This window comes from Triturus cristatus, chromosome 4_2 (genome assembly GCF_964204655.1).
Source record: "Triturus cristatus chromosome 4_2, aTriCri1.1, whole genome shotgun sequence".
Taxonomy (NCBI): domain Eukaryota; kingdom Metazoa; phylum Chordata; class Amphibia; order Caudata; family Salamandridae; genus Triturus; species Triturus cristatus.
In genome coordinates, this window is record NC_140586.1 from 499,922,065 (window position 1) to 499,945,072 (window position 23,008).

Here is a 23,008-nt window from a genome sequence, read left to right on the forward strand (position 1 = left end):
AAGGCTGGTTTAATGTTCCCGACCAGTTTTTCATGAAGCCTTCTCTCGAAGCATGAATGATTGTCAGAGATTAGCTAAGACATTTAAAATCTTGAAGAAAGTATTTTATTTATTCGGCTGTGCACCAAATAAGACTGTAGGTCTGCTTACATGAAGTCTAAGGATGTTTAATCAATCTTAACCAAACTGGTACATTTGATAAAATTGCTTATAGAAATTCTGGCATCTTGTTTTATAGTTTGGTAACACTTTTGGTGGTAGATACTCTCTCTAACTGCAGATTCCTCACCCTGTAAATCACCCAGTTGTCAACCTGGATCCGTAAAAAGGCACTGCAGTAGCCCCCATGCATTGATAGGTGTGCTATCAGCCTCCATCCACCCTTAGATGTGATGGCACAGAGTAGCTTGCAAGCTGATGTGAGTTTAATCATCAGCTTTTCCATACCCTCAGATACGGAGCTTCATCAACCGACTGATAAAAAGGACAGTGTGTGAAATCTATCCTGAAACGTATTAAGTTGTAAAAGGTCACATGACAGACTAGGAAGGAGGGTGGGCGGTCAAGAATCGGAGTTAAGAATTCTTAATGGAGTATCCAACACAAAGAGCATTTATGAAGGTAAGTAACATATTCTTCTGATAAATACTTCTAACCAGATTCATCACCTTGAGAAGCAATATGAAAGCAATATGAAAGCAATATCCCCTCCGAGAAGAAGGTTGGGATGACTGGCTCCTCCCTAACCAATGGGGTAAAAGTAACCCCGGGCGGAGCTGGCGTAGTAACACTACGCCGATGTCCATGGAGTTGGGAAAAAACTCTGTGGAACTCCACTCCGCCACCCTCCTCCACCCCCATAATAAGAAATATTTAACAATGAATTAAAAAAGAAATAAACGCACTTATCTGTACTGCGGCGTCCCCAGGCTGCCCTCCTCCTCCTCACTCTCCTGTACCTTGTGAGCGCGTGCATGCGCATTTGGTCTTAGAAATGCGCATGCACAGTTCTTGGGAGATGCAGGGGAGAGACGGCGAGGAAGAGGAGGGCAGCCCGGGGACACCGGAGTACAGGTAAGCGCGTTTATTTCTTTTTTAATTAATAGTTAAATATTTTTTATTAGGGGGAGTGGAGGCGGGGATCCTATTCAGCAGGGGGGGGCTGGCTAACTCCGCTCCGCTGCGGAGTCGGAGTTTTGCCCTATACTCCACATTCTCAGCAGAGTGCGGCGTGGGCAAATCTCCGAACACTCCCCTGGCGGAGCGAAGTTCTCCGCACGCCTTAGGTAAAAGTTCCCAGGGGAACTCTACCTACTTTTGCAGCAGTTCTTATTTGTCCTACTGCAAACAATTCTATAGTGCACCTTACCCCTAACATCTAGACCGGTGCTGGGGGTAGCTTCTCCCCCACTGGCTTTTGATACCATCCTGGTTGTTGGGAATATAGGTTACCTTCACCAAGTGTTACTTACATTTTCTAGAAAAAACACAGCCCCCTTTACAAGTTAATGAAGTTACTGGGTCCTATCGAACTGTGTCCTTCAGCAAGGGGAATGTTCTGGGCAGATGTCTGAGGATAATGCATATTCGTCTCCAGGAGCTTCAGGCAGGTAAAAGGTAACTTTCTAAAAGTTGATTTTCCTAACTATTTATTAAATATCCAACATCACCAATTAATTGGATTTTTAATAAATATGAAAGATATTCACGAGTCAAAAGTTACAGATTAAAGTTTATAATCTTTATTTTGACATTTTCTTACACCCAGCTACCACCTTGAAAATAGTCATTGGAGGAACATGGCAACTTTAGTTTCACACATATTTAACTTTTAAATATCAGGCACCCTACCTTGTGAGAGAAAAAGGTGCACTTAGGGGTGACTTAATAATATTTGAAAGCAGAGTTTCCCAACTAACATAAGGTTTTTTTTGACAGGTTGATTGAAGGTTTTAGTCTGCCGTAGCAAGGCTACACATAGTAAGTCTGAAGCCATGTTCTACAGGACAACCCTGTGGATGGCACCAGAAATGGTGCAGTCTGCAAGTAGCAGTTAGCAAAAAATGGATATATTTCCTACACAATATACTCTGTACTTATAGGCAAGTTAAATATGTAAATCAGAAAAAAGACAATTTGATCAAGTTTAAAGATGGAGCACATGCAATTTACACCAGTTTAGCAGGGGTAAAGTGCAAAAAGTTATAAAAACAGCCACAAAAGGTTCCAGAAAAAGGCAAAACATCTGGTGTGACCATACATAAAAGATGGACTTGCTACAACCATCAAAAGAGTACTCCTTACCCCCATCGATATAAAAATTAATAACATGGGGTATGTCTAACCACTGTATCCACTTTTCATTCTAGGAGGGACACAGCAGAGTAAATAACACTGGGAGTGTGATGGACTGCCCAAGATGGAAAGGTGACACCATTGCACTGTGCCCATCAGTTTTCAGGGAAAAAGGTGGATTAAAGAAGTTGAACTGGCAAAGCCTGAAGCTCACAAATGGAACATGCAGAAGTGATTCTGATAAGAAAAAACATGTTCAGAAGCCTCAGAGTATAGTAGTGGAGAGGAACAAAGTCGGTGTTATGAGCCCCAAAGTACCCCAATATAGGACTATGTAGTTTCACGACCTTTTACCTACATTTGTCCTGCCTTGTTCTACATAACGGCTTTGGCACTGACCTTTTGCCTAGTTAGGTGTCGAATAAATGTTGTGTGGTTTTCTTTGAAAACTAGCCTCATTAATTATGCATGAGGATTCTTAGTATCACAGCAGGATTACCATCTTCTGTATAATAACTCTGTACAAAAGTCACAGCTATCGTCAACCTTGGACAATAGGCCCACAGTATCATGGATCATCTCGGTAGAATCCCTGAGGGTGCCTTTTAGGTATATAAGAGACACATCCACAGTGGGCAGATTAGACGAGAAGCTTCCATGCTGACATAAGACACTGAGATTCCTGCCTCCAGAAACTCGAACACGCAGGGGTCTGACATCCCTCGTGGGGTGTCCAATTCGAGACCAAGGCAGGGTCCTTTGTTCTTTCCCATCAGGTAATGGGGTGGGATCTTTCCTAGGGGGATTCTTGGCTCTACACCTACATAGATGCTAGGTACACTTAGCTAGGGTTTTATTTTAGGAGTTCGCATGATTACTGCCTTTAATCTATATGCCTGCATGTATTCACTGTTTAGCACCATGGAAGAATTCTATCTTTAATTTACTCTGTTGGTGCTTGTAATCATATATATCTGTTTCTGTCTAATGGTTGTCACAGCACACGTATTTTATAAAAGAATAAACCTGGTTCAATAAATACTTATTGAAAACGTCCCCATGGTTTATTCTGTGTATCTCTCTGAGACCAAATGAGCACGAGAGACTGAGCAAAAAGTAATGTAGTGTTTCCATGATCCCTGAAGGACCAAGGATTGCCATGTTCGATAATTGCCCCAAACTATTCTCTCCTTGGTAAGGGACTTACAGTGGCACTGTGAGTTAACTGGTTTAAAGGCTGACAAATCCTTTGGGGGGGGGGGTCTGAAATCAGTCTGGACATCAATCCCTTAGTTTATGTTGTCTAAACACACAGATCCTATGTATCATTAGGAACTACAAGACATGGCGCCCAGCGTTGGTTTGGTTCTTATTTAATAGTAAAAACTTAGTAGTTCAGTCGGGCTTTCTCAGAGACACCTATTCACATTTACCCAGAGACACCTGGAGTGGGAAGGGGAAATCAGCCACAGCTGAGTAGGCATATCCTATGTATTGGCTGTAGGTTTGTTCAAGCTTGAAGGATTATAGTTCCACATATTTTGCAAAACCTTATCTCTTTTCTATAAAACTTCCACCCACAATGTCTCGACATGCAGACACTGGTTCTGGTAAGGATGCTGGTAATAGCAGAGAGGAAGCAGAGCAGGAAGGTGCTATAAACATTATAGAAAATTGCAGAAATGCACTTACAATAAAATTAACTGATTTTGGTATCTCATCATTAGGAGGGACTGTTACCTTCGTGATTGAGGAACATGAGGCATACAGGACAGGGGTGTTTTACTCTTGGGTTAAATTCCCACCTGCAAATGGACGTACACATACATATCATTCTTATTCATTCGGATGAAATACCTGAAGAATTCTCGCCCTATGAGGACACATTAGTCCAGTTAACTTACTAAGAGCATATAAATTGGTTCAAAGGCGCACTCCCCATACCACAGAAAGAGTGAGACCTGGTCCACTCAGGAGAGACGGAGCGACTTGGCAGGTCCTAGCGGCTTACACACTGCATCCAGACATTGACACACTGCCAGCAGCAGACTTATATCCACTACAAAAAGAAATAATAAAGCTATACAGAAATCTCACAGAGTTCGTAATGCGAACACTTACAATCCAACCTACAAGGATTACTCAAGCTGGTAAACTACAAGGGACCGCAGCAAAAATCACTCCACAAACACTAAATGCGATTATGGGAAGGATGCCCACGAAATGTGAGCAAATGCCATTCTGGATAGATCAGAAAAAAGCACAGCTTGAGGCAGTGTTTCCACACACTGGCCCACAAGAAAAACATAGAATACTGACCATTTGCTTGCCGATGGGTATAGCTTCCCCGATAGAGGACTGTACCACTTAGGGACAGTTTTTGCTGCTGTTTGTACCAAAACTTGTGGTACCCCCTCAATAGCAGTCATACCAGAAGTATTAAAACAAATACAGAATGAGTGCAGGGCAGAACCTGCCCTGGAATTCGGGATGAAATTGATAGGCAGGTTTGCCCAGGTATCGACAATTATGTTAGCCAACATAAAAGGGGAGGCAGCAGCGGAGGCTATACGCCAACACCTGAGGGAATGCACTCCTGCACAACAGAAGAAAGAATTTCGTAAAATTATCGAAGAGACATATGCTTCATTGGGTAGAGATAATTTGGGATCTAGACCAGTGAAATCCCTAATTAATGGGTAATACGGAAAGAGATAACTCAAAGCAAGCACTCGATTCTTCTAAAAAGAAATGGGATAATAAACTATCACAAAAACAAGCAGAATGCATCACAAACACAGGGTAGGTCTCCTCAACAGGAGACCTCGGACAGGAAATATAACCTCAGAAACTGTGACAATATTGAAAAACCTGACAGATCTCAGGATACTGATACACATTCCTCTCGTTCCATTCAGGGTTTGTCTAAAAACTCCGAAAGAGAAGGACGGTCAGAACGCAGATCAGAGGAGCAAGTCAAGCAAAGAGACACACATCGCACTTCAGAATACAGTATAAACAAAGAAGATAAATCAAAACCTAAAGCTCAATTTAAAAAGAAGAAAGTAGCAGGTCTTTAAAAAAGAGATGCCCAGGCTGTTGAGGACTCAACTAAATAATGGGGAATAAGCGCTAACGATGCTAGACAGCGCAGCAGAAGTAACAATAGCTCACCAGAACTTGATGGAATTTCTGGTGACGTATTAGTACGGGCCACAATACCCGTTGTTTTTAATAAATTTATTATACGTTTTTGCCACTTCACGTACGAGCATGTCACGACTGCGTGACGCATGTTTTTTTTTTTTGTCACCATAAATGTTTCACTATTGTGACACCATGTGCACTGTGTACGGCGAAACCTTGCAGGAGACACATATTATGAATTGAACAGCGTCTTTTCATCTAATCATTGTGTTTTGTTCCATTAGGTTGGCTACCAAACTTACAGTTACAACATTTAGGGTGCTGCTTGTGGTCTATCACTGTTATTTAACTAGAAACCACAACTAGTTATGTTATGTTATGTTATGTTAACGGGTCTTGTAAAGCGCCTGGTTACACTAGGAACAGTGTGTCCCCGCGCTGCGGTGGGGCAGCAAAAGCAGAACTCGGTCTATTTGTGGGGGAAGAGGAGAGTCTTTAGCTTCTTCCTAAAAATACCTTCCGCTGGTTCTAATCGGAGGCACACAGGTAGTTTATTCCAGGCTTGAGCCGCCAAGAGCCGGAAAGACCGGCCCCCCATTCTGGCTCTTTTTATCATAGGGACACATAGTAGGCCCAGTCCCTCAGATCTGAGGCGGCGGGTGGGATTGTAGGGAGTGAGAAGGTTACGCAGGTAGGTAGGAGCGGTCCCCTGCAAAATGCGGTGGCATACACATAATGCCTTAAAACTAGCTCGTTCCCGGATAGGGAGCCAATGAAGAGAGGCTAGAGTCGGTTTAGAGGGAGCTCTCCTGGGACGCTTCAGGACTAGACGGGCCGCTGCGTTCTGGACGCATTGAAGTCTCTGAGTGCACCTTTCTGTGGTCCCCAGAAGGAGGACGTTGCCATAGTCAAGGCGGGAAGTCACAAGTGCATGGACCATGGTCTTCCTGGCTGCAGTGGGCAATATATCAAGGGTTTTCCTGAGATTTTTTAGTATTCCGTAACAAGTGCCAGCCACCCGCCTAGTGTGGTAATCAAACGAGAGGTGGGTGTCAATCCAAACCCCAAGGTTTTTAGCTTGGGCACAAGGTATGGGAGTGGGTCCCAAATCTTGTGGCCACCACGCAGATGACCAGACAGAGGGGGCTTTCCCCACTATCAGCACCTCCGTCTTGTTGCCATTGAGCTTTAAGCAGTTAATATCCATCCAGGCCGCAAGTTCCTGGAGGCACGCCACCAAGTTGGGCGCTGCTGTTTGTTGGTCTTGAGTCAAGGACACCACCAACTGGGTGTCATCGGCATAAGACACCACTCCTATCCCAAAACCTTCAGCAATCTCGGCCAAGGGAGCCACGTAAAGATTAAAGAGGGTGGGGCTTAAAATTGAGCCCTGGGGGACTCCCTGCTGCAGTGCCATCACTTTGGAATAGAATTTCCCCTGCTTCACCTGGAAGCTACGGTTGTTTAAGAAAGAGATGAGCCAGTCCAAGGCCTTCCCAGACACACCTCCCTTCTTCAGACGATCGGCCAGAATCTTGTGGGCCACAGTATCAAAGGCCGCACTGAGGTCGAGCAGGATTAGGGCGACAGTTTGGCCTGCGTCCACATATTGCCGTATGGTCTCAGTGGCCAGAAGAAGGGCGGATTCTGTCGAGTGGCATGAGCGGAAGCCCGACTGGGTGGGATGGAGGAGGTGGGAATTCTCAATGTGCGTTGTGAGCTGCTGGTTGACCACTTTCTCTGCAATCTTGGCAAAGTAGGGGAGCAGAGAAATAGGTCGTAGATTCTCAAGGCGATCAAGGCCCAGGTGCGGTTTTTTGGGGAGGGGGAAAACGACTGCCTCCTTCCAGCGACGAGGGACCGTGCTGGTATTAAATGAGATCTCCAGGAGGTATCTGATAAAGGGTTCCAGAGTTTCTAAGCATCCCTCGAGTTTTCTTGGGGAGGCCTGGTCTTTGGGAGACCCTGATTTAACGCTCCTGCAGATTTTTATCAGAGTTTCCGGGGAGGGAATTGAGAAGTTCTCAAGCTTTTCCTCCTGTGCAACAATAGTGTGGCGAGAAGTAACCCATCTATCTTGGTCAGCCAGTGCCACATCAGGAAAAGAAGAGTAGATATTAGTTACCTTCTCGGAGAAGAATTCCGCTATTTGGTTGCAGCGTTCGGTTGACCCTACAACAGGCACTGCTCTTGAGTCTAAAGAGGAGACCTCTCTATAGACCCTAAATAATTCTCTTGTAGAATTTTCAGCAGACCTGATACTTTCTTGGTAGTATTCAGCCTTGGTTTTCCTGATAAGCCTATGATAGGCTTTCAGCGTAGTTTTATAAACATTTTTCCCTTGCGTAGAGAAGTTCATCCTCCATAATCTTTCTAGGCGTTTACACTCTGTTTTGGCAACTCTAAGAGTATTATTGAACCAAGGGGCAGATTTTTTTAATCTGGTTGGAGTTTTACATGTCCATGGAGCAGTTATATTAAGGGCTTCCTTTATCATCCCGTCCAGTTCAAGACAAGCACTATCAGCGTCCTTAGCCTCGGGCGGGCCCCCTCTTAGGAGGGCACTCTTGAACTTGACTGGGGAAAAGCCAGCCCACTTCCGACATGTTATCCCCTCCAATAAGTGTACTTTCACCTTCGGAGTGGGGGTCCGAAGCATGAAAGGGACTAAAAAGTGGTCCGTCCAGATCATAGGGAGGGGAGTGCTGACTACCACCTCCTCCCAGTTGGTAAAGATAGGGTCAAGCAAGTGGCCCTTCTGATGGGTAGGGCCCGTGACACTAAGTTGGAGTTGAAGTGTCGCTAGGTCCTGGCGCAAGGTTTGTGCCATTGTACAGCCGGCATCCTCGAGGTGTAGATTGAGATCGCCTAGCACAATGAGCTTGCTATAATGGAGAGCGGGTAGGGTGAGGTATTCAATCAAACTTGAGACAAACCGGGATGAATACCCTGGGGGCCTGTATGCCAGGAGACCTTTAATGATACACCTGCTATCTGTCGTGATAGTAAATAGACCGGCCTCACAGTCAGTGATGGAGATAGGCTCAAGAGTACATTGAATATCATGTTTAAAAATTATAGCCACGCCGCCACCCCTACCAGAGTTCCTATCAATGTGGTTAATAGAATACCCGACTGGCAGAGCTTCGAGGAGTTCAGGAGAAGCGTCGTCGTCCAGCCAGGTTTCAGTGAGAAACATAATATCGACCTGATTGTCAATCAAGAGGTCGTGAATCTCTAGTCTGTGTTTCTTGAGAGAGCGGCAGTTGAGGAGGCCGCAAGTAAGAGAGGGTGAGTCCATCTTACCCTCAGATGAGGTGGTGAATTTAAAAGGGCAGTGACTACAGGCTCTAGTTAGGCTGTCAACATACATAGAATGAGTGCAGGTATCAGCAGATTTAGGGCGAAGAGCACGAAGGCTGTGACTATTGTAACGTACTACCCTGCTGCCACTTCCAGGGGGACTGGCCCCGGACCCCGAACGGCCGCGGACGGGCGCAGACGGGCTCGCCTTAGGCGCGCCAGCGGCGCGCCCGCTGCGCGCGTCCGCTGCGCGGGCGCCGGAGCATGCGCATTTAGCCTCCCCACAGCCTGAGTGACCCGGAAGTGCCTTGTCCTGACCTTCTCCGCCCTCCGCGCAACGGTACTAGTTACCGCGTCGGACCGGGGCGGGAAGGAGGAAGAAAGGAACAGAGGCACACAAAACCCCAGGTGAGCTGCCAACAAAGTTAAAAGCTTCAAGTTTTAAAAGGTTAAAAGTTTAAAATAAAGCACAATTATCACAGGCTAAAAGTCGGACTCAGTTAAAAATTGCACGCATTGCTTTCACTCCCAACGCATCCACCGGTATCCGCCAAGCGGCTAAGGGTACTGCCACTGCCCTGTACACCGCTGCATGGGCGCCGGAGCATGCGCATTTAGCCTCCCCACAGCCTGAGTGACCCGGAAGTGCCTTGTCCTGACCTTCTCCGCCCTCCGCGCAACGGTACTAGTTACCGCGTCGGATCGGGGCGGGAAGGAGGAAGAAAGGAACAGAGGCACACAAAACCCCAGGTGAGCTGCCAACAAAGTTAAAAGCTTCAAGTTTTAAAAGGTTAAAAGTTTAAAATAAAGCACAATTATCACAGGCTAAAAGTCGGACTCAGTTAAAAATTGCACGCATTGCTTTCACTCCCAACGCATCCACCGGTATCCGCCAAGCGGCTAAGGGTACTGCCACTGCCCTGTACCTAGTGTAGATAGACTGTTTTTGGTCCTGAGGAATTGCCGTCAGATTGTATGCCACTATGGCAAGAAACATGTAGACCATTATATAGAGTGTGGTATCCTGAGGCATTATATCAGGAGTGTGCCACATTTATTTTTATTCAGGTTAGAAGCCATTTTCAGTAAAAATTGTCTTGATTGGACTTCTAATTCCTGTTTTAATCCATGCACGGTGACCCACATTCCACACATCTACACCTTTAGGTCCCTCACACCCACGGCACCAAATGGCATGGAATAAAAGATCTCTGCCAAAGAGCCCCTCATAGGGTGCCCGTCAGGTATTGCAGTGCCGACCTGACGAGGAGTAAGCCCTATGATGAAGCATGACACCCAACTGGCTGGGTGTGTGAGGGCCCTAATTCCAAAAGGAGGAATTCCCTTTTCCTCCCGACACTAAGGGAGGACTGTCTCACAATAAGCCAACATTTTTCCTCTCTTGCCTGTTAGGATCTGCATACCTATTCTGTTTGATTACATTTGGGCATGTATGATGGACCTGTATAAAGCCCAGAGTCCCCCCTTTTTTGTTGTACTGTAGCAGCGTTGAATGGCCACATCAAGGTGGAAACACCAGATGCAAGGGTAAGTGTCCCATATCAGCTACATGAAATAACACTCCAAATTGATGGGGACATACCCCAAAAAATGAAAGGTCTCTTTTGGGAGAACCTAACTTATGGATATGATACCCTATTGGCTGAGAAAGATTGGCCACCTGAGTTCGTTATGGACTGCCCGAAAGGAGAAACGGTAATATTACCAGCCTTCTCCGATCTCGTTCCTGAGTCACTTAAACATTCATAAGCGCAGGAGTGGGTGGTAGCACTAGCTCCTGCATTATACCGCAATCATCTAGGGTGGGATGCTGAGTCACCTCACCATGAAATTCCAGTTAAAACTACTCCAACTACACAGAGACAGTACCCAATAAAACATGACACAAAGAAGCAAGTCAGGGAGATCTTAGAACAAATTAAATACCAAGGTGTAATTGAAAATTGCACCTCTTCTATGAATAATCCTTTGTTTTCTGTAATGAAACCCGACAATTAATACCGTCTAGTTTCAGCCTACAAGCATTTGAACATATGCACAAAAACATTGCAGTACAGAATGCACACAGTGCCACATTAATGAACAACATTGTGAGTAAAAAACACAAAACAACATTAGATATCCCAATTGGTTTCTTTTGCCAAACTATAGCGCCTGAAAGCATATATTCGACAGCATTTTTGGCCCTAGGCTCTTATCGCCAATTCTGTAGACTGCCCCAAGGGTATAGGAATAACCCCGGGTTGTTCTCTCCAAGAGTATCAGAGTTACTTCAAAATTGGGATGAGGAGGCATTGTCCTATGCAGATGATATTCATCTAAAGGATGTTGAATTATTGGATCATTTGAACAGGGTGAACAACATAATTCTGGGGTTCGCCGCTGAGGGCTACAAATGTAACTTTAAAAAATCAGAAATTGCCCACCTCAATGTCCTATTTTGCAGATATGAGCTATCAAGTGAATGGAAAAGCCTGGCAGCCAGTTTTATTTAGAAAAATGAGCGCTGCTCCAACTTCAAAAGACTTTGAAAAACATACAATCCATTTTAGGATTCTTACATTTTGGCAGAACATAAATTTTGGATTACGGAGAAAAGGTGGAACCTTTCTATGACTTAATTAGACCTGATTTTTCAGTTCAACAGTGGACACAGGAACACACAGAAATTCTGTTTCCTACAAGCCGACATGATAGCTTCCAAACACTTACACACATTTGTAAACACCACAAATTTGGTGATCCGCATCAGTCTCGGGTCAATCGGATACACTTACCTCACCTTCAATGAGGGTGAAATTGTACCTATTGCATAGAAATCCATTCCATTTGAAAACTTTATTTTGGCATACTACCATAAAAGCACAACAAAAATATAAAACATATGTAAAAACAATCATCACATTTTACAAAAAGAGGAATCTTCATCAGAACACCCACAGATAAAATCATAGAAATTTTAAAAACCGAAGGACTCAGTTTGGCCATCATCTCAACGTGCAAAATTGCAAAGAATAGCCATAAGTACATCGTAGGTGCATCATCTCAAAATGCAAAGTACAAAAAAGGAGATCCCAGCCTTTCTAAAAGTACAGGCAAATCGTGTTAAAATTGATTGGACAGGAGTAACAGGAGTTTGATCAATAGGCTATAGTTCATTACAAAACAGCTCAGACTATTAAGAGAGCCTTTTTAAGGATCACATTGCGAGTGCACCATATAGAGAACAAAAAGCGGGCTACAGAGAAAACAATCGGTGATTGAGTATCATATTTAAGAATTCTATAAACCTCATTGCACCTCCCAGAGCCCAGATTTTTGATAAGTTGCTTTAACCAACGGGATCTGGCTGTATTCTTGGCAAAAAAATAGAACATGGGTAACTGTTTCTACGCAGGACAGGTCTCTATACCAGAGTTTTCCCATTTTTTCGGAAAAGTGCGTAACGGAAGAACCACATGTCTAAACTGTAAATAGAGTTTCTTAGCTAAAAAGGGTTGTATATCACCCAGAACCAGTTCAATGGAATAGCTTTCCTTTACAGCTAGAGACTCAGAAGTTAATCGGCCCAGAGTAGGGCTCCTAAAAAGAGCCAAAAGCTTATATTCTCTATAACTCATTGCCAATTCCTTCTGAGTAATCGACATGGAGCATTCTTCTGGAGCACTCCAAAGAGAAGATCTGCCAAGGGTCTTGCATGTCTCTTTTACAAATCTGAGCCAGAGTATTTTTTGGGCTCCCGGTAGCCCCATCAATTCTTGCAGTTCCTGCCTAAAATGTATTAATTCTGGGGTGCTCCATAGGCGCCGCCAGTATAGTATTGGTCTTAGGGAGGCTTCCTCCGCAATGGGTCTTAGACCTAGATTCATACGTATTGGAACTAGAGGAGTACTAGATGGTATCATAATGAGTTGTCTGATGAAACTATTTTCAATACATGTTAGCCTATTTAATGCACAGTGGCCCCATAGCTCTGCCCCGTACAAAGTGGCACTCCTTGCCTGTACTTTGTATAACTCCAGGGCGGGGCTGACCACACGATTTGCAGCACTCCTGTAAAATTTTTGTATACCTCCTGCTACCTGAGTCAGTTTTAGACTGGCTTTAATAAGTTGTACGCCCCAATCCATTCTTTCGGTAAGTGTAATGCCCAAGTAATCAAAGGTATTAACTTTTTCTAAAACTTGCCCATTTTTGGCTGGGATTTAAGCGAGTGGTACTGCCTGTGTTAAAGGCCATATATTTAGTTTTTTGGAGATTAATCTCCAGGCCCCGATGCTTGCAGAAGACACCAAAGTTGTCCAACATCCGCTGTATCCCCATAGGGGACTTGGCAAGCAATAAAGTGTCGTCCGCAAACATCAGGGCCGGTATTTATCTATTGGCCAACTTAGGGGCATCAATATTCTTCAATCGGGTACACTTACCTCACCTTCAATTAAGGTGAAATTGTACTCATTGCATACAAATCACATTTGTATACAAATGCTGCGATGCGCTTTGCATCCACTGAAAAAATACTGACAGCAGTACAGACTGCTGTAGAGAGAGAAAGAGCACTAGCTCATGGGAAACTAATTATTGTCTTAACTCCAGTACCAAATTTGGAGGTTGTTACCAAAGCCAGCATATCAAACTCGAAAGCACTACATCCGCAATGGATAAATTGGGCTAATTCTCTCACTGCAACAGATGTAGACTACAAATTCGATTCTACATTAGAAGCACAAGCATTCCTGCGGTACGGACAAGAATATTCTCTCCCGAATGAAATATTGCCTCTAGATCAGTATGAATACATAATTTACACTGACGGATCTGCCCAGCCGTCCGTAGGAAGTAAACTAGAATACAGACCGGCTTGTGCGATAGTAAAGGGACGTATGTGGGACAGCAAGTTCCGTCCTAGCAATCCGCAGATGCAGTCTCTAGGCGATTGCACAGCACAACTGGCAGAACTAAAAGCCCTGATACTGGCACTAAAAATATGGATTGGGAATTCCCCCCACTTATTGTGTGCGATTTGTTTTACTGTGTACAGTTGTACAATGAATATCTTCACTATTGGTGCCAGAATGGGTTTAGAGATTCAAAAGGCTGCACAATAAAGCACAAGTTGCTTTGGGAACACGCGGCAGAAAAAGGGCGTGCCACGGGCTCATGTAATTCACACATTGAGTCATCAACATGTTGGCATGCACGTTGAAGGGAATTCACCGGCTGCTGAAGCCGCCAAGGTGACAGTGCGAGCTGCTGATATTGCTGCACTCACTAGTGCGCTGATAGACGGGTAGATAATGAAAGCTGTGAACGCTATCCGCAACAACAGCTCAGCCTTGCCCAAAAGTTTTCTATTCAAGTACTCCTACAAGTTATATATGCAAAACTTCCTTATGCTCAAAGTCCAGGAGTGGGGGATAGAGTAATACCAAACATGGATCGCAGGTTAGGTTTAATTATAGCTGCACATGAGGGTCTGGGTTCAGCGCACGCAGGTATTAATGCAACAGTTTCACTACTGAAACATTACTGATGGCCAGGCCTTACCAAACAGACCAAGGGCTTTGACCTTAATTGCCACATCTGTCAACAGACGAAGGGTTCCACCTTAGCACGTCCACCGCAAACACCATTACTGATATCGGCCAGACCTCTCCTGTGTGTCTATTTGGACCACTGCGGCCCCTTACAATCTGACGTGGCTTACAAGTACATCTTTGTGGCAGTGTATTCATGCTCTAGATTCCTGTAGGTTTGTCCCTAGTGCTCGACTGACGCTCAAACTGTTATAAAGGATTAGCGAGTCTTCATAGGGACATATGCAATAGACACACTACATTCAGACTGTGGCTTGTGTTTAGCTCACAGGCTTACAAAGCAGCCATGGGAAGTCTGGGTGTGATCTTGCAGTAATCCTCTCTGCATCCTCCTGAGGGAAATTCGATTGTGGAGAGGAAAAAACAGGACTTAAACCAATCCTTAACAGCAAGGGTATTAGGCTCGGCTGGCAGCTGGGTCAATATGGGGTTCAGAGGGCACTTAATAACATGTAAAGATGTTGCCTAGGAGGCCGTACTCCATATGAGGTCCTGTTTGGGACTAGAATGTGGGTACCTGACCTCAATTGTGGCAGCACAGCGGTGAAAGACAAAGCATTTGACATCAACAATCGTTTGGCTGTTTTACTGGTACTTAATGAATTTCAGGCATTACAAAGCACCGCCCAAGTAAAACGCCCCGCCACTGGGGAAGTGAAAGCTGTTCCTGCAAGACCTGCCTGGGTCCTGAAAATCAGGGACCTGGTCAAAGAAACGATTGTGGACAAAAAAGAATTTGGGCCATTTTACAGAGCACCTGTACCTGTCCTGGCTGTCGATGGAACAAGAACAGTACTTTTTCAGCCATTTACCAGCAAGAAAGAAAATAGATTAGTCTCCATTGATCTGATAAAACCACACTATGAGCCAATACTGAATAGCAAGACGCGTGGGCTCCTGGGTAGCTGCTGATCTCTTTTCGCTACCATACATGAAGTTGAGACAGAAAAATGATAACATCACCTGAAGTACTTTCTCTGATGATTGGGACTTTGAAACTGTAAATACTATGCTGTCTGATTTAAGAGCAATCTGCTACATTTTCCAGTAACGGATTGTATGATGATACATCAGATTTCTTTATCATGTACTGTTAACAACACTATGATCATCATTTCTTGCACAAAACGAGTATCCCACGTAATGTTTTTTCTTACTATCAATAGGAGCATTGCCCAACACCACTAAAAGGTAGTTCAACAACATTTGCACAAATGTTTGCCTATTTCTCTGGGTTTGACACTTCAAACTCGAAGTCTTATTGTTATAAGCTTGCACCTACACCTGCAAAGAAAAATAGGCTCACTAACACAAAACAGATATACTCTGCTACCTTTATTTCCCAGCTGCCTTTACAAGGGTTTGACTTTTAGAGGGGAACCACAGACACAAACTCTGTCTTGGAACTAAAGATTAGCAGATTCAGGGAGCTGAGGCCTTATTTAGAGCACAGTGAGGATACTGTAGATGACACTATACATGATGGTTTGTACAATTCATCAGACCCCAATTGGAAGGGATGGTTGGTTTGGCCTATTGACACAAATAGGTGTCAGTCAAGATTCAAGGGTACCACTGAAGGGTTTAGTATCCATAGGCCTGACCTATGTTATGTACAAACAGAACACTGGGAGGTGGTGACATCTTACAGTGTTGGGAAGTTATGCCTAGAGTGGCTAAAAACCTCAACACTGTCCCAGGTGTAACAACACTTGTCCTTACTCTCAGAAGACATGGATTTGAGGGATTTTGTGTTAAGTTCATAGAAGCCATGTTGAAAGCGCTTCTTCTACACTATTTACAATGAATTATGGAAAATATTTCAACAGGAGGCTGCCGAGAGATTGCGTGAGCTTGACAGGATTCACCTAGAAAAGACTTTGGCTGTGGTCGACAATGGTATGACCACACTGACAACCAGAATGTATTCACTGGGCAACATTGTGTCTTCTGCAATAGATATAATGGAACAGAATTTGTCTATTCTACAACAAGGGGAATCCCAATTGTCCTCCATTCTGTTATTGAGCTGGACGCTACAATCGCTGCGTTCTGGTCAGTACGTCTTTGTTTTCTGCCTACAATCTGACTGAAACATAGATCTATGGCATGTAGAGATGCAAAATATACGTTGCTGCACATTAAAAATTGAGACCAGTTACCTTTCTACGTGGATGAGTCACCTTCCACAAAATGGTTTATCCATGGCCATTTTAAACAGCCAGTTACAATATTCCAATTTCAATACTATCTACAGTATCACCAGGTAGGCAGATACGAAGTGTTGGGCAATGGATATATACATGAATCTTGGGAATTACCGTACAGATTTAGATGTAGGAATGGGGACACTTAAGTTTTCCTCAGTGGTTCAGACTGAGAGAATTCTTTAAGTGGGTCTTTACTTTGTCATTATGCTTCACGGAGCATGCAATGCTTCTGTTGCAAACCTATTTGAAAGGTCATTTGAAAGGGTCCCCAGCTGCTGTGATTCGTCCGGTATTCAAACTACTCTCGAATAGGAGACATTTGATATTTAATGGTTGTTGTGGGATGCTGGCAGTGTGCAAGAGGGGAACTCCTTCATGCTGGTTGGAGCACTATTGCTTAGACACAATGGTGTCTATAACCAGTTACTTTTCTTCATGCTTTCATCCATCAAACTTCTGGTTTATTCCATAATCATTCAATGCATTAACCTCCATGCATGAACAATGGTAATCTCCATTCATAATTCATGAATTATAATTCTTCATTTTATCACAACCCAGTGCATTTTGGGTCCACAGGTGACCCTTCGTCAGGGGTCACTAAATACAATACAGTGATACTCCTTTCACTGATACATGTCAAGTCCTTGATTACTGATGTTAAGGTACGCCAGGAATCGCATATCTGGTCACAGTAAGTTCCAGGGTTACTTGTTGTATGCAAGTTTGTTTCCACTGACCAACATAGTCAGGGAGTCACCACTATGGCCTTCATTGAATGTTTCCCTTATACCGTTTGATTCTCTGAGCAGACTGAAAGCCATTCTTTTACAGAAGGATGTGGCCTTAACCTCGGCCGAGAGACTTTTGATCTCCAGGTTACAAGGTCTTAAGCTGAGATACAGCCCCTAGTCCGAACAAACTTCCCTCTCCATTTCGGAGAAATGGTACATCGTATCTTTAACATGTCTGATACGAGTGGGATAGTGCACCTATTTAAGAGGATAGGTTCTGGACTATTGAGCACCTTTAGTTATTACATCATTTATACACTTCGTATTAGGAAGCGTTTTTGGAGGGCTTTCACTGGTCATACAATGAACGTCGTAGCCTCCAAAGGGATGGAAAAAGCACTACTGGTGCGAAGTTGCTGTGAGTGCACGGTACTCCATCTGGGCACACCTTGGCATCGAGAGCTAAGTGAGTTTTTGTTCCTATTATTCAGATCAGTCTGGGTTGACTGCGTCTTGCCTGTGCTCCGCAGCGGATTCTTTTTCTGCCGATGTGAATGCATGTTGGACATATACCTAACACTTCCATTGGTTGCGACTCCAGATGTAGGCGTACTACTGGACCCCTTACAGTGTCCTCAGTGTATTCCTAAGTTGATGTCAGCATTCTTAGAGCTGACCACAGGATGGATCCCGGCTCTGCAACAGGCTCACAGGTGTCAAGTACTTTCCCAGCGGCTGTTGTGGGAACGGGAGAAGATCACCGTTGCTCTATTGACCTGATCCAAGAGGTATTACAGAGACCGTCGTCTGTGAAGGCAAGTGACAGTGATGTTGCGTTCCCCAAACAGGACACAAATATTTAGCTCTCCGTGTGCTGGGAACGATTCAGCCTTTTTCAAAACAAACCAAATTGGAATTCGAAAACATAATTTCTTGTTTTATTTTCTGTCTTGCTCTCACTGGGCACCATGGCTTTCGATGTGCTCAGTTGCTCTAACAGTATATTGACTTTGCAGAGGACTTGTAGAGCTTGTTACCGTTTTAAAATCATTTTACATATAACATGTTTTAAAGATTTTTAACATTAATTTTTATCCCATGTTTTATGCTTTTTAGACAGGCGTATCTTATTATTTGTTTATTTAACGTCTCTCCGATGAGGAGTGGCTGTTATGAGCCCCAATGTACCCCACTATAGGCCTAGGTAGTTACACAACCTTTTACCTACATTTGTCCTACCTTGTTCTACATAACAGCTTTGGCGCTGACCTTTTGCCTATTTAGGTGCCGAATAAATGTTGTGTGGTTTCCTTTGAAATAGCCTCATTATTTATGCATGAGGATTCTTAGTATCACAGCAGGATTACTATCTTCTGTATGATAACTCTTTATAAAAGTCACCGCTATCATTATCCTTGGACAATCTCAGTAGCACCACTGAGGGTGCCTTTTGGATATATAAGACACACATCCTCAGTGGGCAGATTAGAGGAGAAGCTTCCCTGCTGACAAGGTGCTGAGATTCCTGCCTCTGAAACTCCTGCACGCAGTGATCTCACATCCCTCGCGGGGTGTCCAGCTCGAGACCAAGACAGGGTCCTTCGTTCTTTCCAATCAGGTAATGGGGTGGGCTCTTTCTTAGGTGGCATCTTGGCTCTATACCTAGATACATGCTAGGTACAGTTAGGTACACTTCGCTAGGGGTGCATTTTAGGAGTACGCACGATTACTGCCATGTATCTATATGACTTCATACATTCACTGTAAGCACCATGGTAGAATTATACCTTTTATTTACTCTGTTACTACTTATAATCATATACATCTGTTTCTGTCTTATAGTTGTTGCAGCATACGTATTTTTTACTAGAATGAAGCTGGTTTAATAAATGACACAAAACTATTTCCTCCTTGCTCAGGGGCTTAAAGTGGCACTGTGAGCTAGCTGTTCTAAAGGCTAACGTATCCTTTGGGGGGTGTCCAAACTAAATCTGGACACCAATCCCTTAGTTTATGTTGTCTAAACACACAGATCCTATGTATCATTAGGAACTACACAACTAGGGCACATATCAAGAAGGCCAAGATCAATTAAGGATCTTGATAGACCTGTTATCCTTGGCGTGGTAGTCCCCCACACTTTTTGCCTTTAACCCTCCTATTTGCTGAACCCATTTTTGTTGGCTTTAGAACTCTTTACTTTTTATATCTGCTAACCAGTACTAAACTGCTTGTGCGCTCTCCTTTAAATATGGTATAACTGGCTTACACCCACCTGAGTTATTCCCTAGTAGAGAGGTACTGCAAGTAACCTGTGCCTGTAAATTAAATGATACTAGTGGGCCTGCAGCACTAATTGTGCCACCCACTTAAATAGCCTTTTAAACATGTTTCAGGCCTGCCATTGCTGCCTTTGTGTACAGTTCTTAACTGCAATTTCGACATTTATGCCAGACTTAAACCTTACTTTTTAACACATACAAGTCACCCCTAGAGGAGGCCCTAAATGGCCCTAGGGCAGGGTGCCTTGTATTTCACCCCTTCGATGCTCATGACGGAACCGCTCCGTCATGAGCACAACCCCTGGGGGAAGCGCTAGCGCTCCCCCCTTGGGGCATCGATCTTGCCCGCACAGAGGGGGATGCCACCCCGATCCCCCCACGCTTCCCCATGATGTCAGCACGCACAGCGTGCGCCAAAGTCATCAGAAAACGCAGGGACGCCTGGAAGCCATTTGCTTCCAGGGGTCCCAAGCAGGAGGAGGTAGGTTTTGGTCTCCGGTGGGGCCGGGGATTTTTTTAAGTATTGAGGCATCGGGGAGAGGAAATAGTATTTCCTCTCTCCTGTTGCCTCAATACAGAGCATTCCTGCAGCACGATCGCACACAGCGTCGCGATCGTGCTGCAGGAATGCCCCCATTAGGCGCCAGGGATGCTTTTTTGTTAAAAAGAAAGCGACCCCTTGGGCAAGGCTCGCTTCCTAAGGGGGCACATTTTTTAAAAGTCTTTTCTCGGGGTGGATAGAAATTTGTGGATCCACGCAGATTCCAGAACTTTCCACCACAGAAATGTGGGAAAATGTGTTTTTTTGGATAATTTTTTAGGTTTGTACCGGATTCTGGGTAACAGAACCTGGTGGGAGGCAGTCAAGTCACCCCATACTGGATTCCCCCGGGTGTCTAGTTTTCAAAAATGTTTAGGTTGGCTATATTTCCCTAGGTGCCGGCAGAGCTAGGGATCAAAAACTACAGCTAGGCACTTTGCCAAAAAAGGGTAATTTTTCACTGCGAAATTGAGGTGTGTCCACGTTGCATTTTGCGCCGCTTCCTGTTGTGGGCACTAGGCTGACCCACACAAGTGAGATACCATTTTACTCGGAAGACTTTGGGGAACGCGGGGTGGGTGGACATTTGTGGATCCACGCAGATTCCAGAACTTTCCCCCACAGAAATGTGGGGATAATGTGTTTTTAAAAAAAAAGAAATTCGGTTTGCAAGGGATTCTGGGTAACAGAACCTGGTGGGAGGCAGTCAAGTCACCCCATCCTGGATTCCCCTGGGTGTCTAGTTTTCAAAAATGTATAGGTTTGCTAGGTTTCCCTAGGTGCCGGCAGAGCTAGAGTTAAAAAACTACAGCTGGGCACTTTGCCAAAAAAGGGTCATTTTTCACTGCGAAATTGAGGTGTGAACACGTTGCGTTTTGCGCCGTTTCCTGTCGCGGGCACTAGGCCGACCGACACAAGTGAGGTACCATTTTTTTCGGAAAACTTTGGGGAACGTGGGGTGGGTTGAAATTTGTGGATCCACGCAGATTCCAGAACTTTCCACCACAGAAATGTGGGGAAAATGTGTGTTTTTTGGGCACTTTTTTAGGTTTGCAAGGGATTCTGGGTAACAGAACCTGGTGGGAGGCAGTCAAGTCACCCCATCCTGGATTCCCCTCGGTGCTTAGTTTTCAAAAATGTATAGGTTTGCTAGGTTTCCCTAGGTGCCGGCAGAGCTAGGGTTCAAAAACTACAGCTAGACACTTTGCAAAAAAAGGGTGATTTTTCATTGTGAAAATGTGGTGTGTTCACGTTAGGTTTTGAGCCATTTCCTGTCGTGGGCACTATGCCTACCCACACAAGTGAGGTACCATTTTTATCGGGATACTTAGGCTAATTCAGATTTGTAAAGCAACTGTTATTACCTATTGACTTTTGATGCATTTCTGCCTTCCAAATGACAGACATTGTGTAAAAAAGAAGTCATTTTGAAAAATGACTGATGATTCTCATGCTAGTATGAGTATTCCCAATTTCGAAAATGTGCAAATATCTACGGTTTCTAAACTCTATAATTTGTTCCCATTTCAGAAATACATAGGTGTCTTTCATACCGATTTTTCCATGTATACATTTTCCCACAGTAATTGCTATATACCCGGAACATAATAAAAAACCATTGCAAATTGCTGCTCAGTTTTTGACTCTGGGTTCGTCGGGTTCTTGGTGAACCTACAAGTCCTATATATATCCACAATTAGTAAGGTCCAGCAGATGTAATGGTATATTGCTTTCAAAGAGCTGTCATAATTAGAAGAAGTTACAGGTGAAAACGTTGACACAAAAGGCTGTTTTTTTCAACTAATTTTCAATTGTTCCTATATTTAACTGTTAGTTTCTATAAAGAAACCTTGATGGATCTACATAAATGACCCCTTGCTGAATTCAAAATGTTGTCTACTTTTCTTAAATTTATAGCTTTCCAGGATCCATTATTGCTTTCACACTCATTTCTACCATTAACTGAAAGGAGGTTGAAAGCACAAACAATATCAAAAATAGGCTATGTCCCAGAAAAATGGCAAAACTGTGTAAAACTTTTTGGTTTTCTGATAAAAGTCTGTCATTCTCTAAAAGCTGGGAAAATGGTGATTTCAGCCCCACAAACCCTTTTTTGATACCATTTGCAGGGAAAAACCAGACGCTTTCATTTGCAGCCCTTTTTCCCATTTTTCCCCCAAAAAACAAAATTTTGCTGTATTTTGGCTAATTTCTGGGACCCGTCCAGGGGAATCCACAAACCCTGGATACCTTTAGAATCCCCATCATGTCGGAAGAAAGGGATGCAAATTTGGCGTGGATACCCTATGTGGTCAAAAAGTTACAGGGGCCTAGGCGCGCACTACCCCAAATAGCCAAAAAAAGGCTTAGCACAGGGGAAGAAAAGGCCTAGCAGCGAATGGGCTAAAAGGTTGAGCATGCACTTTTAAGTTTTACATGTCCTGGTGTTGAAAAACACTCACATATTTTTTCACTGATGCAAAGCATACCTATTCAATAGGATAACGTTGGGTTACCTTATTAAATTTATTAAGTGATAACTCTTGATAAGGAGTAGTTAAGAAATCAAAGGGTGGTATCTCAGGAATTGTAACTTAAAACGTTCTTTTTTGGTAATGTCGGACTTTAAGTCACAAATCTGAAAATACCACTGTTAGAAAGTTGGCATTTTTTTGGTCTAACCAATTTGGTACCTGCGGCCAGTTCCTGGGACAGATGGCACGATGCAGATAGCATTTCGTCTTAGTGTATTCCTACCAGACAGCATCACAAAAGAGGGTTGGGTGCTGGCAGGAGGGGTCATCCTGGCTTATTGAGGCAACAGAGCTGTCACCTACATTTTAAAGGCACTGGTCTCGCACACTCACAAAGGACTTCA

General features: G+C 43.9%; 1 protein-coding gene across 3 annotated transcripts in view; it reads right to left on the reverse strand.

Moving 5' to 3' along the window:
• The window catches only part of DNAI3 (dynein axonemal intermediate chain 3), a 958,656-nt gene that overhangs the window by 25,143 nt on the left and 910,505 nt on the right, over positions 1-23,008 (reverse strand). The gene's annotated exons all lie outside the window — the stretch shown is intronic.